Below are 6,115 nucleotides of genomic sequence, written 5' to 3' on the forward strand. Positions count from 1 at the left end.
AACGCGTTGCGGCGCATTCGTACTGACGCACGTAACGTACGGCGTTACACACGTGAGTCAAAGAGCTGCTTCGCATCTAATTTAGTCACCCCAGCTGCCGCTCTTCAAGTGGATAAACAGGTGCGCAAAATGGAGTTCACTATGCAGCTATGCCATTGACGGCGGAAAACTGTGAAGGCGCTCTTCGCTCTCTGCACTGAAACTCCATTACCCCCAAATTTATGTTGAACTTGTTCATGTGTACTCCACAAAGACATGGTGGAAGTCAGACTGCAGAAACTACCATTGCATATGTTGTGTGACATCAGCTGCTGCTGTAATAAGAAAACAAAATAAGACAGCGTGCAGTTTTGAAGAACGAACAGCAATTCTGTCTTTCAGTAGTTTGAGCTAGCACGTGCCTGCACGTCTAAAACGTCTTGTGAAAAACCTCCGAAGCATCTGCCATCAGATGCTTCGAAAGCTATATATGATTCATGGCAAATAAGAACTTTCCAACATATTCCAAGTGTCACGCACGGCAAAGGTTACAGATTCTCTTATATCCATCCTCAACCTATAATATAGCGTGTAAGTTTCTAAAAGATAAACTTTTATGTACTCTTCAAAATCGCTCGCGAGATACAGATGTTATATTTGATGTTCTCTGTAAATGTCCAGACCACTGTTCTGAGATAATGAGTATATAAGCTGATCCTTCTGATTTGAAGGGGAATGTTTACTCATTTCGCGCTCATTGCATTTCACTTCACTTTAATATACGGATGTTCTAGATGCGAATATGCCAAGCGTTTACAATTTTTGCCAAGAAGTCATGGAAAAAATGTTGCCTTGGTTTTTGTGCTATGTTTTCTCCATGGGCGGTAAGAAAGTTTTTACTGTATAAGAATTACATATGCTACATAAGACTGCTCTTTATTTGTGCTGATTTATGCATAAACAGCATGGTTATCCGCAAATGCCGACACTTCAATCGCATATAGGGGTGAACTCGCCTGCCCCGATGGGTATATTTACACATTTTCTTGCATATTGTCACGTCCACTTCTTCTTTTATTTTGATGTATTCGGGTTGGACCAGCAAGGACGGTTTTCAACGCTCGACGCTGTCCGCGAAGCAGTGTTCGAGAAGCTTCGCGATTGTAGTAGATTGTTTTGTTAAGATTGCGCGCAGGACGCGAATAATCTAGACTATTCGCGTCCTGCGAGCAATCTCGCAGTGGACGTGGCAATATTTTTTCGGATTTGCGCACTTGGATTGCAATAATTTCCTCGAAATGCTTGCCATACTGGTAAAAGATTGTTTTTATGAGTGCACATTAGAAATTCCTCAAAGTCGTATTCTGAATCGGAAGCAGGTCACGATTTGCGTATTTTTCCCATTATTACAGGCGTGCCATGTGCGGCATATAACTATGGCAGCGCAAACAAGATCTGCAGCAGAGGACGTTACACGGTAAGCGACGTGCGTTTCCTAAGGTTAAGCTCTGAAATATGCCGTGAATGTCAATGAGGCTTTGAATATGTCACACACACACACACACACACGTCTATCTATCTATCTATCTATCTATCTATCTATCTATCTATCTATCTATCTATCTATCTATCTATCTATCTATCTATCTATCTATCTATCTATCTATCTATCTATCTATCTATCTATCTATCTATCTATCTATCTATCTATCTATCTATCTATCATCTATCTATCTATCTATCTATAAAAACATAATTCACATGTAAATGCAAGGCGAAGACTAAAACCTTAATTTCGGCACCTCTAAGATAGAGAATTTCAGATGCTGGCGAAGAAGGAGGTTTCTAACGTGAAAGGTTACTTATGATGGATCGGCCTCAGCAACTGACGATATTTCTAGGCCGCACTGAATAACCTTAACATATTCTTGAAATATCTAGAGGACAAGTTAACAAGGTTAAAAAGCTGGTAATAATAAAGTACTGGTTATGTAGGTATTGTCTGTGTATATATTCATTTATTTACGTATTTAATTATAGGTGTCTATGGGAGTAAGGATCAGTTTAATGTTCGTATATAAAAAGATGTGCAGTGATGCAGTAAGCGTGAAAGTGAATAAATATGCAGGAATCCGTACACGATACATTTACAGCTACACGCGAAAATACTAGTGAAGTATAAACATGAAGGCAAAAGCGCGTTTCGTGGTGGAGCGCCGTAGGTTAGAAATTGGGGGCTAAAATCTATTTTATTTGCTGAAGGAGATCAGTGCGAGTAAGAAAGTGCGTTTTGCTTGAGAATATTTCTGTGCGCGGAATTCTGCGCGTAACATGTGTGGATTTCTGAGGGAAGTCAGCGTTACTCTATTCGGGCAATGCTATGATTGGCATTATTGTACAAGCGGCGAGATTTAACAGTTTTATAGGAGTATACAGGGCTACATACATTCAATTTTAGTTTCTACTGCAAGCGCAGCAGTGAGCGTAGGCAGCATTTTGATCCCCTCCTCTATAAATAGCTAATTCAACGACATAGTAAACATGCGTCATGATCTGTCAAACTATATCACATACGTTCGAAAAGAACGCATTGGCTACGATTCAGTCATAAAAGAACAAAGAGGGCCCCATATGCGTTAGGCTAAAGCGACTCGAAGGCGAACGCCATCATTGTGATCATCATCGGAGCATAGGAACTGACGTAACTTTTTGAACCGCAAGCCATGTATCAAAATCCAGCGTCTTTGCTTATGCTGTGAATAATGATGATGATGGGAATGATGCAGAATTTTTGCTAAGTTGTTTGTAAACAGGTCGCAGTTTGCGACGACCCACTCGTTACGCAATTCACACGGTGTGTCGCCCGGTGCGATTGTACGATTCTGTCATGCAATATTACATCAGCTAACGTGACTCGTTGCACAAAATGTATAGGATCTTTCTCCAAAGCAGTTTCGAGCACTGGCCTGGCTGTGAGGTAAAATACTTCACTGCCACGTGCAATCGAGGTTCAATTCTGGTTCGCACGCTAATTGCTATGATATGATTCTTGGTAACGTCACATGAGCTTTTGTACCACACGCCATGTTTTTCCGGGTCATTGTCTAATGATGCACTTAAGGCTTCCGTCCTAATAAAGAAAACAATCTTCTAGCATGCACCACTGACACAGCTGTAAGGGCTGCTTGAACGTCACGTGCGTGCAGAAGAGAGTGCAGGGCACAATGATGTAGTACTGGCAGTTAGGCACTTGTGTTCGTGTGGTTAAAAAGTCTTTTCGTCTTCTCCGATGAGTCGTTTTCTTAAACAAGGGCAGTATAATACAGAAACGGCTGTATAAAAACGCCAGGTCTGCGCGGAGTGCGCAGCACAGTAAAAGCGAAAGCCTGAAGAGAGGCCTTTCTAGAGCCCGCTCTAAACTCTCTTGGATAAGATAATGCAAGTACCCATGCATCGTGTCATCATCATCAGCCTGACTACGCCCGCTGCATTGCAAAGGCCTATCCCATGTTCCGCCAATCAACCCGGTGCTGTGCTTGCTGCTGCCACTTTATGCCCGCAAACTTCTTTATTTCATCTGCCCACCTAACTTTCTGTCTCCCCCTCGCGCGTTTGCCTTCACTGGGAATGTACTCATTTACATTTAATGACCAGCGGTTATCTCACCTACGCGCTACATGGCCTGCTCATGCCCATTTCCTCCTTTTGATTTCGACAAAGATGTCTTCGACACATCTTTGTTCTCTGACCCACTCTACTCTCTTCTTATCCTTTAAGGTTACACCAATCATTTTCATTTTCATTGCTCGCTGCGTCATCTTCACTTAAAGTTGAACCTTCTTTGTAATCCTAGAGGTTACTACTCCGCAGGTGAGTATCGGTAAAACGCAGCTCTTATATACCTTTGTCTTGAGTGACAGTGATAAACTACCATTAATGATTTTAGAATGCTTGCCCAATGTGCTCCATTCCATCCTTATTCTTCTAGCTACTTCAATGTCATCGTCATGCAGCGATGGCGCAGAGGTAGAGCATCAGCCTCGCATACAAAAGGTCCGTGATTCGAATTCCGCTGCAGGACCCCCACCGGATAAAAAAAAACGCGTGATGATGTAATTGGATAAAAGAGGCCTGGGGTGCGGCCTCACCGGTGACCACAGCCGGTAATGCACTCGCTCACCAGAGGATCGGCTACCCTGGTGCACCTACCTCCCGCACGAACACACCAATTAACCCTCAGTTCCCAGCGGCTGCGAAGCAACTAACCATGGCTGGTGTATTCTCTACACCACAAATCATAGTTTTTGTGAAGTAGGACAGCACCCACTATGCAATTATTCTTTTTTCTACGAATAAGTGAGGTACCCGCTACAAATCTGTGAGGCATTATGTGAACATTGTTGGTGCTGCATGTGGCTGGTGATGATGAAGAATTATGGTTTAGCGCTTTTGTAGTGGGCGGGAAGCTTCAAACCACACACTCGTTGCGCAACTAGTATTGTGTGACGCCTGCTTGTTGTTATCTTACTCGTCTTACACGCTATATATTACACATGTTAACGTGACTTCTTGCCCGACATGACGCCTGCATAGGTTCTTTTTTCAAAGGAGTTTCAAGCACCAGCGTTGCTCTTTGGTAGAATACTCGACTACCACGCGGAGGGCCCGGGCTAAAATCCCATGCGTTCCTAGATATTTTTATTTACTTCCTTTTTTCTTCTTTCGCGCGGTGATGGTTACAAACACCGGCGGCGGCGGCGGACAACTTCCCCACTGCCGTTGTGATCTGATGAGAGCTTTCACTGTAAAAACACGCCCGTGCGTCTGAAACTTCTGTAACAGCTACTGGGCGTCTTATGGTTCCATGGTGCGATCGTGCTTGCTCTCAGTCTACCGTGGCATGCTTGTGGGGAAGGATTTTTGGCCAATGAAGACTACACAAATGGCCGTCATAGTAGCGGAACCGCACTCCCCTGGCGCGTCCTATGACGCTTCAATCAGCTACACACGTAGTGTGTCGTAGCTCCTGCATAAACAAACCCTATGGCCAAGGTATACTGAACTAACAGGAGCAGTTGGGCGAGTTGGTGCAACTTCATATTTGAAGAAAACGTGAAAAAACCACAACACAGAGAAACAAAGAGAACAGGATAACGCACTAATGACAACTCAAGTTTAATCGAAAGCGTAGGCAGATATATACACAAAATACAAAAATAACAAGAATAAAAAATCACACACCCACAGAATGTGCTTGATGATGATAATGAAATAAACTTTTAATTTGCCGAAACAGTGTTCTCGAGCTCGTAAGCTCGGCGTCACCCTAGGTGGGAGGGTCCCTCAGTCCAGGAATCCTCTGGCCCCGATCGCCTCCCGGGCCCAGGCAACGAGTCCTCGTAGGTCGTCTAAGTCCGGTGCCGATGTCTTGGCCTCACACGTCCTGGCGAGGAGGTTCATACGTACCGTCATTGCGGGCTTGCTATGGGCATCTTGGTGGCGGTACGGGAAGACTGAAAAAGCAACACGTACACGCACGGTATCCTGCTACATAGTATCCACCTGATGCTTCATGCATACGACTGCCCGATATGCGCAGAATGAGCATGCAAATGACAAAAAAAAAAACGCCAAGCAGGTTTAGGCCATCAGATTTAGTGACATCTAGGTATAGCACATCGCGTCTAGATAGTGCCACCGAAGAACTGCTGATGCACAAAACACACGCTTTCGTAAAATGGGCGGCTTCAACAATTTCTCGAGGACTCTGATCTCAGTTTGGGAACAAAATGCACGTTTCCTTAAACAAAGGCTGACACCCTCGGGCCAGACAATGAGCCGATAAGTGCGATAGCATGTCAGTCCTCAAAGACATTTCATGCTCACGCAGACGTATGTTAACGCAACGCACAGCCTAACCGATGTACGAGCGTTTGTAAATTGTCGGTGTCTTATACACCATCGCGATGCCGCAGGACACATACGCAGTAATATGTTGTTATTATCACAGCACCGCTGGATCGACCGCATGCGCGAGCATTCGAACAAGTTTCAAGAACAAGCTGCAGATTGTCAAATATCTCTTCATTGTAGCAATTGCGGTTGCCAGATATCTTTTCAAGATACGACTTTGCGG

The sequence above is a fragment of the Rhipicephalus sanguineus genome, chromosome 8, assembly GCF_013339695.2.
Source record: "Rhipicephalus sanguineus isolate Rsan-2018 chromosome 8, BIME_Rsan_1.4, whole genome shotgun sequence".
NCBI classification, from domain to species: domain Eukaryota; kingdom Metazoa; phylum Arthropoda; class Arachnida; order Ixodida; family Ixodidae; genus Rhipicephalus; species Rhipicephalus sanguineus.